Source organism: Neophocaena asiaeorientalis, unplaced genomic scaffold (assembly GCF_003031525.2).
Source record: "Neophocaena asiaeorientalis asiaeorientalis breed wild unplaced genomic scaffold, Neophocaena_asiaeorientalis_V1.1 scaffold225, whole genome shotgun sequence".
NCBI lineage: Eukaryota > Metazoa > Chordata > Mammalia > Artiodactyla > Phocoenidae > Neophocaena > Neophocaena asiaeorientalis.
In genome coordinates, this window is record NW_020172364.1 from 901,151 (window position 1) to 915,832 (window position 14,682).

Genomic DNA, 14,682 nt, shown 5'->3' on the forward strand with positions numbered 1-14,682 from the left:
TTTCATTTATTTCTGTTCTTATCTTTATGATTTCTTTCCTTCTGCTAACTCTGGGTTTTGTTTGTTCTTCTTTCTCTAGTTCCTTTAGATGTAAGGTTAGATTGTATGTCTGAGATTTTTCTTGTTTCTTGAGGTAGGCTTGTATAGCTATAGACTTCCCTCTTAGAACTGCTTTTGCTGCATCCTTAGGTTTTGGATCATCCTGTTTTCATTGTCATTTGTCTCCAGGAATTTTTTGATATCCTCTTTGATTTCTTCAGTGATCTCTTGAAATTTGTTGTTTTCCCCTTGCTGCTTTCAATAATTTTTGTCTTTAATTTTTGCCAGTTTGATTCTATGTGTCTCGGCATGTTTCTCCTTGGATTTATCCTGCATGGGACTCGCTGCACTTCCTGGACTTGGGTGGCTATTTCCTTTTCCATGTTAGGGAAGTTTTCGACTATAATCTCTTCAAATATTTTCTCGGGTCCTTTCTCTCTCTCTTCTCTTTCTGGAACCCCTATAATGTGAATGTTGTTGCATTTAATGTTGTCCCAGAGGTCTCTGAGACTGTCCTCAAGTTGAAGAGGTCTTTTAGGCTGTCTTCATTTTTTTTCATTCTTTTTTCTTTATTCTGTTCTGCAGCAGTGAATTCCACCATTCTGTCTTCCAGGTCACTTATCTGTTCTTCTGCCTCAGTTATTCTGCTATTGATTCCTTCTAGTGTAGTTTCCATTTCAGTTATCGCATTGTTCATTTCTCTTTGTTTGTTCTTTTATTCTTCTAGGTCTTTGTTAAACATTTCTTGCATCTTCTCAAGCTTTGCCCTCATTCTTTTTCTGAGGTCCTGGATCATCTTCACTATCATTATTCTGAATTCTTTTTCTGGAAGGTTGCCTATCTCCACTTTCTTTAGTTGTTTTTCTGGGGTTTTATCTTGTTCCTTCATCTGGTACATAGCCCTCTGCCTTTTCATCTTGTCTTTCTATAAATGTGGTTTTTGTTCCACAGGATGCAGGATTGTAGTGTTTCTTGCTTCTGCTGTCTGCCCTCTGGTGGATGAAGCTATCTAAGAGGCTTGTGCAAGTTTCCTGATGGGAAGGACTGGTGGTGGGTACAGCTGACTGTTTCTCTGGTGGGCAGAGCTCAATAAAACTTTAATCCGCTGCTGATGGGTTGGCCTGGGTTCCCTCCCTGTTGGTTGTTTGGCCTGAGGCAACCCAACACTGGAGCCTACCTGGGCTCTTTGGTGGGGCTAATGGCAGACTCTGGGAGGGCTCACGCCAAGGAGCACTTCCCAGAACTTCTGCTGCCAGTGTTCTTGTCCCCACAGCCACCCCCTGCCTCTGCAGGAGACCCTCCAACACTAGCAGGTAGGTCTGGTTCAGTCTCCCCTGGGGTCACTGCTCTTTCTCCTGGGTCCCAATGTGCACACTACTTTGTGTGTGCCCTCCAAGAGTGGAGTCTCTGTTTCCTCCAGTCCTGTCAAATTCCTGAAATCAAATCCCACTAGCCTTTAAAGTCTGATTCTCTAGGAATTCCTCCTCCCATTGCCAGATCCCCAGGTTGGGAAGCCTGATGTAGGGCTCAGAACCTTCACTCCAGTGGGTGGACTTCTGTGGTATAAGTGTTCTCCAGTCCGTGAGTCACCCACCCAGCAGTTATGGGATTTGATTTTACTGTGATTGCGCCCCTCCTACCATCTCATTATGGCTTCTCCTTTGCCTTTGGATGTCGGGTATCTTTTTGGTGAGTTCCAGTGTCTTCCTGTCGATGATTGTCCAGCAGCTAGTTGTGATTCTGGTGTTCTCACAAGAGGGAGTGAGAGCACATCCTTCTACTCTGCCATCTTGGTTCAGGGCCCCATCGGTTGTTTAGTAGCATTCTGTTTAGCCTCCACATGCAGTTTTTTCCTTGTAGTTGATTTCTTGTCTCATGCAGTTGTGGTTGGGAAAGATGCTTGATATAATTTCAATATTCTTAAATTTATTGAAACTTATTTTGTGACGAAGCATATGATCTATTATACAGAATGTTCTGTATGCACTGCTTTGGGACGGAATGTTCTCTATATATCTTTAAAGCTCATCTGAGCTAATGTGTCATTTAAGGCCAGTGTTCCCATATTGATTTTCTGTCTGGATGATCTGTGCATTGATGTAAGTGGGAAAAGATATAAAAATTTTTAATCAGGAAAGTTTCAGAAGGTCAAACACTAATTAATAAAACTGTTTAAAGAAGCAAGGTACTCTGGTTAAATATTTTTAATTAACTGAATATTAATGAAATACCCTCTTTCAACTCTTCTTGAAAATTTACACAAAAAAGATATCTTGGTAGGTACAATTTACTAAATATAGCTAAATTTTCTTTTGTTGATTAAGTAACTTTAATAAGAGGTTAAATCACTTGCCCAGGGTTACAACCATAGTGAATGGCAGAACCAGGTTCCAAAACTGAGTCTTCAGGCTCAAGCACTTGAGAGATCAGTTAGGGTTCAGTAAGTTTAGGAATATCACATATTATATTCCATACTATTTCTAAAGATTAATTGTGCACTGGCATATTAAACACTTTGAGAAATCCTGTAAGAAAGAAGTTTTTGGAATTTGGTTTAAATCTACATTTCCAAATCTACTGGCCTGAAAATCCTTTTTCACCTAACAGCTATCCTGTACTGTTTGAGACTGTGAGCTCTGGAGTCAAAGGGCCAGGTTCAAATCCCAGCTCAATTGCTTAGCCATGCCATTTATCTAATCCTCATATCCCTGATCCATAAAATGGAAATAATACTAATACCACTGCAAATACTTGTAAGCACTAGATGATAAAATGCATAGAAAGCACATACTAAGTGCCCAACAAATTTAGCTAAAACATTTCTCAAAATTAGTGTTTGTAGAACATAATTTGAGAATGCCATCATAATTATTCAGATGAAAGTATAAAAATGCCTAAACAAATAATTGCTGCAGGTCACATGCCACTGAATCATAAAACTTATTGGAAGGCTTTCAGGTAGCACATATTTATGAAAAGAAGATTTGCAATCCTGGCGAAGTTTGGAGTTTTCATTTAGAGATGAAGGACCATATAGTGTTGTGGCCACTGCTGAGATGTGCTGATGTCTCTCTAGATGTTTGCAGACACAAAGATGGTCCAGGTAAGGATAAAGGAAAAGCTGGTCCTCAAAGGCAGATAAAGAAAGGGCAGAAAGAGAAGGGAGTGCTAACTCATGCCATTTCTCTTACCCCAACCAGGAGTATCTATCTTCCCATTAATTTAACCCCTTTTCTCAACTAACAAAGAAAAAAGATGCCCTTTTTAGTGGTTACTGTTCCCAAAGAAAGATAAATCACGTTCTCTTTCTTTGAAAGAGAAAGTGGAGAATTACATAGAGAAAATACTACCAACTGTTTTTCTTTTAAAATGTAGGGTTAGGCGAAACCATAAAAGAAGACAATACACAGTAAATACATCAGACTTTATTTAGGTTGATGAATTAGAAAATTCCTAGGGGGCTTCCCTGGTGGCACAGTGGTTAAGAATCCACCTGCCGATGCAGGGGACACGGGTTCGAGCCCTGGTCCAGGAAGATCCCACATGCCGTAGACCAACTAAGCCCGTGCACCGCAACTACCAAGCCTGCGCTCTAGAGCCCGTGTGCCACAACTACTGAAGCCCACAAGCCTAGAGCCCATGCTCTGCAACAAGAGACGCCACCACAATGAGAAGCCTGCACACCACAACGAAGAGTAGCCCCCACTCACCGCAACTAGAGAAAGCCCACGTGCATCAACGAAGACCCAATGCCACCAAAAAATAAAATAAAATAAAATAAATTTAATAAAAAAGAAAGGAAGAAAATTCCTAGGGAGACAATAAACAACTAATACTGCCATTGTCCATATATTTGTAGAGCTATTATTTTTCTATTCAGAAAAGTATTTTATATATTATTGGAGAAATTTAATTACCTAAATATCATTTTGGTGTTGTCAGTAACAATTTCATCACATTAACACAAGGGAAAAATGGAAGCTTTTATTAATAGTAATGTATGGTTGGGAAACAGATATTTACACTTAACTCTAATGACTGAATAGCCTTATTTTTGTTTTGCAAAAAAAGAAAGAAATACTATGTTTTCTACAAGGTACTTTGGCCCATGCTTTTCTATGATTCAGCTGCCTCTTGAATGCATTAGTCACCCAGTTTATAGGATACCATTGTATGCCTCATCAAGAAATCTTTATTCGACCCAGCATTACATAAGTAGGTTGCCTGATGTATTATTCCTTGTAAAAATGTTTATCTTTCCTGAATGTGATGATGAGCAGTTTGTTCATGTCTCTTTAAGGATGATTTATCAATGTGAGTGATACTTAGAGTTCTGAGAGCAATTAATGTTGCTTCAAGTAAAGTTAATATGGCAGCCCCACTGAAGGTAGTCAGGGAAAACAATGCTTCTTATATGCTTACGATCACTTACTTTCTGACTGAAACTCTAACAAGTCAAGCTCAAGAGTTCATTGTATTCTTGTGGGCAAACTGGAGAAAGAATATGGAGTACACACATAAAATATTCCCCTAGTTCAAATGTTACATTTATACAAACTTAGTAGAGCCAAGATAAGCAGTGTAAGCCTGACTTCTTTGCTTTTCCTTTTCTTTTGCAGTATGCAATAGCAGTTTGATGTTTTATTTTGACATTACAGAAATTTAAAGTAAAAGTAATATTTGTTGTGTGCATTATAATATGTGATTTGAACTATGGCATGTTTCTGAATCCATCAAAATCATTACATATGATATGATGCCACCTTCTGATAATTCTCCCCTTTGATCAGATGAATCTCAAAACTCTGCTCTTGCAAGGTAGGTGCAGAAAAGAAGCCAGCTCTTTCAGCAGGTTTTGTCTGGCTGCCCAACCCTGGTGATGTGAAGGAGGTGATATGCAGGTGATAGATAAAGAAGCCTCTCCTGGTGGGAGGGGCTGGGAAGTACAAAATGGTGCTGGTGCCAGGTACAGCCTCACTTAATCAGAAATTGTAATTTGTGGGAAGTGAGACAAGACAGCAGAGAAGAAGGATGTGAGCTCACCTCCTCTCATGAAAACACCAAAATCACAACTAACTGCTGAACAACCATCAACAAAAAAATGCTGGAACCTACCATAAAAGATATCCTACATCCAAAGACAAAGAAGAAGCCACAACAAGGTGGTAGGAGGGGTGCAATCACAATAAAATCAAATCCCATATCAACCAGGTGGGCGACCCACAAACAGGAAAATAATTATATCACAGAGGTTCTCCCACAGGAGTGATAGTTCTGAGCCCCATGTAAGGCTCCCCAGCCTGGGTGTCTGGCATTGGAAGGAGGAGCCCCCAGAGCATCTGGCTTTGAAGGCCAGCAGGGTTTTATCACAGGAATTCCACAGGACTGGGGGAAACAGAAACTCCACTATTGGAGTTTTGTGTGCACTGGGATCCAGGGGAAAAAGCAATGACCTCATAAGAGCCTGGGCCAGAATTACCTGCTGGTATCAGAGGGTCTCCTGCAGAGGCGGGGAGCAGTTGTGGCTCACGGTGAGGACAAAAACACTGGTGGCAATAGTTCTGGAGAGTACTCCTTGGCGTGAGCCCTCCTGGAGGCCACCATTTTCTCACCAAGACCTGGGCCCACACAACAGCCTGTAGGCTCCAGTGCTGGGACGCCTCAGGCCAAACAACCAACAGGGCAGGAACACAGCCCCACCAATCAGCAAATAGGCTGCCTGAATTCTTCCTGAGCCCACAGCTTCCTGCTAAACACACCCCTTGACGTGGCCCTGCCCATCAGAGAGACAAGCCCAGCTCCACACACCAGTGGGCAGGAACCAGTCCCTCCCACCAGGAAGCCTGCACAAGCCTCTAAGACCAGCCTCATCCACCAGGGGGCAGACAACAGAAGCAAGAAGAACTATAATCCTGCAACCTGTGGAATGGAAACCACAATCACAGACAGACAAAATGAGATGGCAGAGGAATATGTCCCAGACAAAAAGAACAAGATAAAACCGAAAAGAACAACTGAGTGAAGTGGAGATAGGCAATCTACCCCAAAAAGAATTCAGAATGATAGTAAAGATGATCCAACATCTCAAAAAATAATGGAGACACAGACCAAGAAGATACAAGAAATGTTTAACAAAGTGCTAGAAGATCTAAAAAACAAACAAACAGAGATGAACAATACGATAACTGAAATGAAAAATACACTAGAAGGAGTCAATGGCAGAATAAATGAGGCAGAAGAACCAATAAGTGAGCTGGAAGACAGAATGGTGGAAATCACTGCTGCAGAACAGAATAATGAAAAAAGAAAGAAAAGAAATAAGGACAGTCTAAGAGACCTCTGGGACAACACTAAATGCATAACATTTGCATTATAGAGGTTCCAGAAGGAGAAGAGGGAGAGAAAGGACCTGAGAAAATATATGAAGAGATAATAGCTGAAAACTTCCCTAACGTGGGAAAGGAAACAGTCACCCAAGTCTAGGAAGTGCACAGTCTCAGGTAGGATAAATGCAAGGAGGAACATGCCAAGACACATAGACAAAAATAAATATTAAAAGCATCAAGAAAAAGCAACAAGTAACATACAAGGGGACTCCCATAAGGTTATCAGCTGATTTTCAGCAGAAACTCTGCAGGCCAGAATAAAGTGGTATGATATATTTACAGGGAAGATAAAAGGGAAGAACCTACAACCAAAAATACTCTACCCAGCAAGGCTCTCATTCAGATTTGATGGAGAAATCAGAAGTTTTACAGATGAACAAAAGCTAAGAGAATTCAGCACCATCAAACCAGCTCTGTAACAAATACTAAAGGAACTTCTCTAGGTGGAAGAGGAAAGGCCACAACTAGACACAAGAAAATTACAAATAGAAAAGTTCACTGGTAAAGGCAAACACACATTAAAGGTAGGAAATCATACACACACAAATATGATATCAAAACCAGCAATTGTGAGCAGAGGAGAGTCAAATGCAGGATATTGGAAATGCATTTGAAAATAAAAGACCAGCCACTTAAAACAATCTTATTTGTTTTTATACATTTAAACTGCTATATTGAAATCTCATGGTAACTGCAAACAAAAATCTACAATAGGGCTTTCCTGGTGGCGCAGTGGTTGAGAGTCTGCCTGCCAATGCAGGGGATGCAGGTTCATGCCCCGGTCTGGGAGGATCCCGCGTGCCTAAGAGCAGCTGGGCCCGTGAGCCATGGCCACTGGGCCTGCACGTCTGGAGCCTGTGCTCCGCGGCGGGAGAGGCCACAACAGTGAGAGGCCCACGTACCGCAAAAAAAAAAACTACAATAAATACACACGCAAAAAAGAAACAGGAATCCACACACAACACTAAATTTAGTCATCAAATCACAAAAAACGACCAAAAGAGGAAGGGAAGAAAAAAGGCCTGCCAAAACTAATCTAAAACAATTAACAAAATGCCAATAAGAACATACATATTGATAATTACCTTAAACCTGAATGGATTAAATGCTCCAACCAAAAGACATAGGCTGACTGAATGAATAAAAAACGAGACCCATATATATGCTGTCTTCAAGAGACCCACTTCAGATCTTAGAACACATACAGACTGAAAGTGAGGGGATGGAAAAAGATATTCCACACAATGGAAATCAAAAGAAAGCTGGGGGGCTTTCCTGGTGGTGCAGTGGTTGAGAGTCTGCCTGCCGATGCAGGGGACACGGGTTCATGCCCCGGTCCGGGAAGATACCGCATGCTGCGGAGCAGCTAGGCCCATGAGCCATGGCTGCTGAGCCTGTGTGTCCGGAGCCTGTGCTCCGCAACGGGAGAGGCCACAACAGTGAGAGGCCCGCGTACTCCAAAAAAAAAAAAAAAAGCTGGAATAGCAATACTCGTATCAGACAAAATAGAATTTAAAATAAAGATTGTTACAACAGACAAGAAAGGACACTACATAATGATCAAGGGATCAATCCAAGAAGATACACCAATTATAAATACATATGCACCCAACATAGGAGCACCTCAATATATAAGGCCAATACTAACAACCATAAAAGGAGAAATCAACAGTAACACAATAAGAGTGGGGGACTTTAACACCCCACTTTCATCAATGGACAGTTAATGCAGACAGAAAATCAAAAAGGAAACACAGGCCTTAAATGACACATTAGACCAGATGGACTTAGTTGATATTTATAGAGGATTCCATCCAAAAGCAGCAGAATACACATTCTTTTCAAGTACACATGGAACGTTCTCCAGGATTGATCACATGCTGGGCCACAAAGTGAGACTCAGTAAATTTAAGAAAACTGAAATCATATCATGTATCTTTTCCGACCACAGTGACCATGAAATTAGAAATCAATTACCAGAAAAAACTGCAAAAAACACAAACACTTGGAAGCTAAACAGTATGCTACTAAACAACCAATGGATCACCGAAGAAATCAAAGAGGAAGTCAAAAAATACCTAGAGAGAAATGAAAATGAAAACACAACAATCCAAAACCTATGGGAGGCATTAAAACAGATCTAGGAGGGAAGTTTATAAACTTACCTCAGGAAATGAGAAAAATCTTGAATAAAAAAACCTAACCTTACACCTAAAGCAACTAGAGAAAGAAGAACAAACAAAATCCAAAGTTAGTAGAAGGAAAGAAATCATAAAGATCAGAGCAGAAATAAATGCAATGGAGACAAAGAAAACAAAATAAAAGATCAATGAAACTAAAAGCTGGTTCTTTGAAAAGGTCAACAAAATTAGCCAGACTCATCAAGAAAAAAAGGGAGAGGGCTCAAATCAATAAAATTAGAAATGACAAAGGAGAAGTTACAATGGACACCACAGAAATACAAAGGATCATAAGAGACTACAAGCAACTATAGCAATAAAATGGACAACCTGGAAGAAACATACAAATTCTTAGAAAGGTACAATCTCCCAAGATTGAACCAGGAAGAAACAGAAAATATGAACAGACCAATTACAAGTACTGAAATCGAAACTGTGATTTTGAAACTCCCAACAGGACTTCCCTTGTGGCACAGTGGTTAAGAATCTGCCTGCCAATGCAGGAGACACAGGTTCGAGCCCTGGTCTGGGAAGATCTCACATGCCGCGGAGCAACTAAGCCCGTGTGCCACAACTACTGAGCCTGCACTTTAGAGCCTGCAAGCCACAACTACTGAGCCCACGCACTGCAACTACTGAAGGCCATGTGTCTAGAGCCTAACGCAAAAAAGAAACAGGAATCCACACACAACACTAAATTTAGTCATCAAATCACAAAAAACGACCAAAAGAGGAAGGGAAGAAAAAAGGCCTGCCAAAACTAATCTAAAACAATTAACAAAATGCCAATAAGAACATACATATTGATAATTACCTTAAACCTGAATGGATTAAATGCTCCAACCAAAAGACATAGGCTGACTGAATGAATAAAAAACGAGACCCATATATATGCTGTCTTCAAGAGACCCACTTCAGATCTTAGAACACATACAGACTGAAAGTGAGGGGATGGAAAAAGATATTCCACACAATGGAAATCAAAAGAAAGCTGGGGGGCTTTCCTGGTGGTGCAGTGGTTGAGAGTCTGCCTGCCGATGCAGGGGACACGGGTTCATGCCCCGGTCCGGGAAGATACCGCATGCTGCGGAGCAGCTAGGCCCATGAGCCATGGCTGCTGAGCCTGTGTGTCCGGAGCCTGTGCTCCGCAACGGGAGAGGCCACAACAGTGAGAGGCCCGCGTACTCCAAAAAAAAAAAAAAAAGCTGGAATAGCAATACTCGTATCAGACAAAATAGAATTTAAAATAAAGATTGTTACAACAGACAAGAAAGGACACTACATAATGATCAAGGGATCAATCCAAGAAGATACACCAATTATAAATACATATGCACCCAACATAGGAGCACCTCAATATATAAGGCCAATACTAACAACCATAAAAGGAGAAATCAACAGTAACACAATAAGAGTGGGGGACTTTAACACCCCACTTTCATCAATGGACAGTTAATGCAGACAGAAAATCAAAAAGGAAACACAGGCCTTAAATGACACATTAGACCAGATGGACTTAGTTGATATTTATAGAGGATTCCATCCAAAAGCAGTAGAATCCACATTCTTTTCAAGTACACATGGAACGTTCTCCAGGATTGATCACATGCTGGGCCACAAAGTGAGACTCAGTAAATTTAAGAAAACTGAAATCATATCATGTATCTTTTCCGACCACAGTGACCATGAAATTAGAAATCAATTACCAGAAAAAACTGCAAAAAACACAAACACTTGGAAGCTAAACAGTATGCTACTAAACAACCAATGGATCACCGAAGAAATCAAAGAGGAAGTCAAAAAATACCTAGAGAGAAATGAAAATGAAAACACAACAATCCAAAACCTATGGGAGGCATTAAAACAGATCTAGGAGGGAAGTTTATAAACTTACCTCAGGAAATGAGAAAAATCTTGAATAAAAAAACCTAACCTTACACCTAAAGCAACTAGAGAAAGAAGAACAAACAAAATCCAAAGTTAGTAGAAGGAAAGAAATCATAAAGATCAGAGCAGAAATAAATGCAATGGAGACAAAGAAAACAAAATAAAAGATCAATGAAACTAAAAGCTGGTTCTTTGAAAAGGTCAACAAAATTAGCCAGACTCATCAAGAAAAAAAGGGAGAGGGCTCAAATCAATAAAATTAGAAATGACAAAGGAGAAGTTACAATGGACACCACAGAAATACAAAGGATCATAAGAGACTACAAGCAACTATAGCAATAAAATGGACAACCTGGAAGAAACATACAAATTCTTAGAAAGGTACAATCTCCCAAGATTGAACCAGGAAGAAACAGAAAATATGAACAGACCAATTACAAGTACTGAAATCGAAACTGTGATTTTGAAACTCCCAACAGGACTTCCCTTGTGGCACAGTGGTTAAGAATCTGCCTGCCAATGCAGGAGACACAGGTTCGAGCCCTGGTCTGGGAAGATCTCACATGCCGCGGAGCAACTAAGCCCGTGTGCCACAACTACTGAGCCTGCACTTTAGAGCCTGCAAGCCACAACTACTGAGCCCACGCACTGCAACTACTGAAGGCCATGTGTCTAGAGCCTGTGCTCTGCAACAAGAGAAGCCACTGCGATGAGAAGCCTGTGCGCTGCAACAAAGAGTAGCCCCCACTCACCACAACTAGAGAAAGCCTATGCACAGCAACAAAGACCCAGCACAGACATAAATAAATAAATAAATAAACTCCCAACAAACAAAAGTCCAGGACGAGACTTCATAGTCTGGCTTCACAGGTGAATTCTATCAAACATTTAGAGAAGAGTTAACACCTATCCTTCTGAAACTATTCCAAAAATTGCAGAGGAAGGAACACTCCCAAACTCATTCTATGAGGCCACAATCACCTAATACCAAAACAAGACAAATATATCCCCCAAAAATAAAATTACAGGCCAATATCACAGATGAACATAGATGCAAAAATCCTCAACAAAATACTAGCAAACTGAATCCAACAATACATTAAAAGGATCATACACCATGATCAAGTGGGATTTATCCCAGGGAGGCAAGGATTTGCCAATATCTCAAAGTATGATACACCACATCAACAAATTTAAGAATAAAAAACATATGATCATCTCAATAGATGCAGAAAAAGCTTTTGACAAAATTCAACACCTATTTATGATAAAAACTCTCCAGAAAGTGGCATAGAGGGAACTTACCTCAACATAATAAAAGCCATATATGACAAACCTCCAGCTAACATCTCAACAGTGAAAAGCTGAAAGCATTTCCTCTAAGATCAGGAACAAGACAAGGATATTCACTTTTGCCAGTTTTATTCAACATAGTTTTGTAAGTCCTAGCCACAGCAATCAAACATCTCAACAGTGAAAAGCTGAAAGCATTTCCTCTAAGATCAGGAACAAGACAAGGATATTCACTTTTGCCAGTTTTATTCAACATAGTTTTGTAAGTCCTAGCCACAGCAATCAGAGAAGAAAAGGGAATCCAAATTGGAAAAGAAGAAGTAAAACTGTCACTGTTTGCAGATTACATGATACTATACAGAGAAAATCCTAAAGATGCTACCAGAAAACTGCTAGAACTCATCAATGAATTCAGTAAAGTTGCAGGATACAAAATTAATACACAGAAATATGTTGCATTTCTATACACTAACAATGAAAGATCAGGAACAGAAATTAAAGAAACAATCCCATTTACTATTGCATCAGATAGAATAAAATACCTAGGAATAAACCTACCTAAGGAGGCCAACTACCTGTATTCTGAAAAGTAGAAGATGTTGATGAAAGAAATGGAATACAAACAGATGGAAAGATATACCATATTCTTGAATTGGAAGACAGTATCATCAAAATGACTATACTACCCAAGGCAATCTACAAATACAATGCAATCTCTATCAAATTACCAAGCATTTTTCACAGAACTAGAACAAAAAAATTTTAAATTAATGTGGAACCACAAAAGACCCTGAATAGCCAAAGCAATCTTGAGAAAGAAAAATGGAGCTGGAGGAATCAGGCTCCCTGACTTCAGACTAAACTACAAAGCTACAGTAATCAAAATAGTATAGTAGTGACACAAAAACAGAAATACAGATCAATGGAACAGGACAAAAAGTCCAGAAATAAACCCACACACCTATGGTCAACTAATCGACGACAAAGGAGGCAAGAATATACAATGGAGAAAAGACAGTCTCTTCAATAAGTAGGGCTGGGAAAACTGGGCAACTACGTGTAAAAGAATGAAATTACAACATTCTCTAATACCATACACAAAAATAAACCCGAAATGGATCAAAGGCCTAAATGTAAGGCCAGACACTACAAAACTCTTAGAAGGAAACATAGGCAGAAAACTCTTTGACATAAATTGCAGCAATATCTTTTTTGATCCACTCCCCAAAGTAATGAAAATAAAAACAAAAACAACAAATGGGACCTAATTAAACTTAAAAGCTTCTGCCCAGCAAAGGAAACCATAAACAAAATGAAAAGACAACCCACAGAATGGCAAAAAATATTTGCATATGAAGCAACTGACAAGTGATTAATCTCCAAAAGAACACTCCCAAACTCATTCTATGAGGCCACAATCACCTAATACCAAAACAAGACAAATATATCCCCCAAAAATAAAATTACAGGCCAATATCACAGATGAACATAGATGCAAAAATCCTCAACAAAATACTAGCAAACTGAATCCAACAATACATTAAAAGGATCATACACCATGATCAAGTGGGATTTATCCCAGGGAGGCAAGGATTTGCCAATATCTCAAAGTATGATACACCACATCAACAAATTTAAGAATAAAAAACATATGATCATCTCAATAGATGCAGAAAAAGCTTTTGACAAAATTCAACACCTATTTATGATAAAAACTCTCCAGAAAGTGGCATAGAGGGAACTTACCTCAACATAATAAAAGCCATATATGACAAACCTCCAGCTAACATCTCAACAGTGAAAAGCTGAAAGCATTTCCTCTAAGATCAGGAACAAGACAAGGATATTCACTTTTGCCAGTTTTATTCAACATAGTTTTGTAAGTCCTAGCCACAGCAATCAGAGAAGAAAAGGGAATCCACATTGGAAAAGAAGAAGTAAAACTGTCACTGTTTGCAGATTACATGATACTATACAGAGAAAATCCTAAAGATGCTACCAGAAAACTGCTAGAACTCATCAATGAATTCAGTAAAGTTGCAGGATACAAAATTAATACACAGAAATATGTTGCATTTCTATACACTAACAATGAAAGATCAGGAACAGAAATTAAAGAAACAATCCCATTTACTATTGCATCAGATAGAATAAAATACCTAGGAATAAACCTACCTAAGGAGGCCAACTACCTGTATTCTGAAAAGTAGAAGATGTTGATGAAAGAAATGGAATACAAACAGATGGAAAGATATACCATATTCTTGAATTGGAAGACAGTATCATCAAAATGACTATACTACCCAAGGCAATCTACAAATACAATGCAATCTCTATCAAATTACCAAGCATTTTTCACAGAACTAGAACAAAAAAATTTTAAATTAATGTGGAACCACAAAAGACCCTGAATAGCCAAAGCAATCTTGAGAAAGAAAAATGGAGCTGGAGGAATCAGGCTCCCTGACTTCAGACTAAACTACAAAGCTACAGTAATCAAAATAGTATAGTAGTGACACAAAAACAGAAATACAGATCAATGGAACAGGACAAAAAGTCCAGAAATAAACCCACACACCTATGGTCAACTAATCGACGACAAAGGAGGCAAGAATATACAATGGAGAAAAGACAGTCTCTTCAATAAGTAGGGCTGGGAAAACTGGGCAACTACGTGTAAAAGAATGAAATTACAACATTCTCTAATACCATACACAAAAATAAACCCGAAATGGATCAAAGGCCTAAATGTAAGGCCAGACACTACAAAACTCTTAGAAGGAAACATAGGCAGAAAACTCTTTGACATAAATTGCAGCAATATCTTTTTTGATCCACTCCCCAAAGTAATGAAAATAAAAACAAAAACAACAAATGGGACCTAATTAAACTTAAAA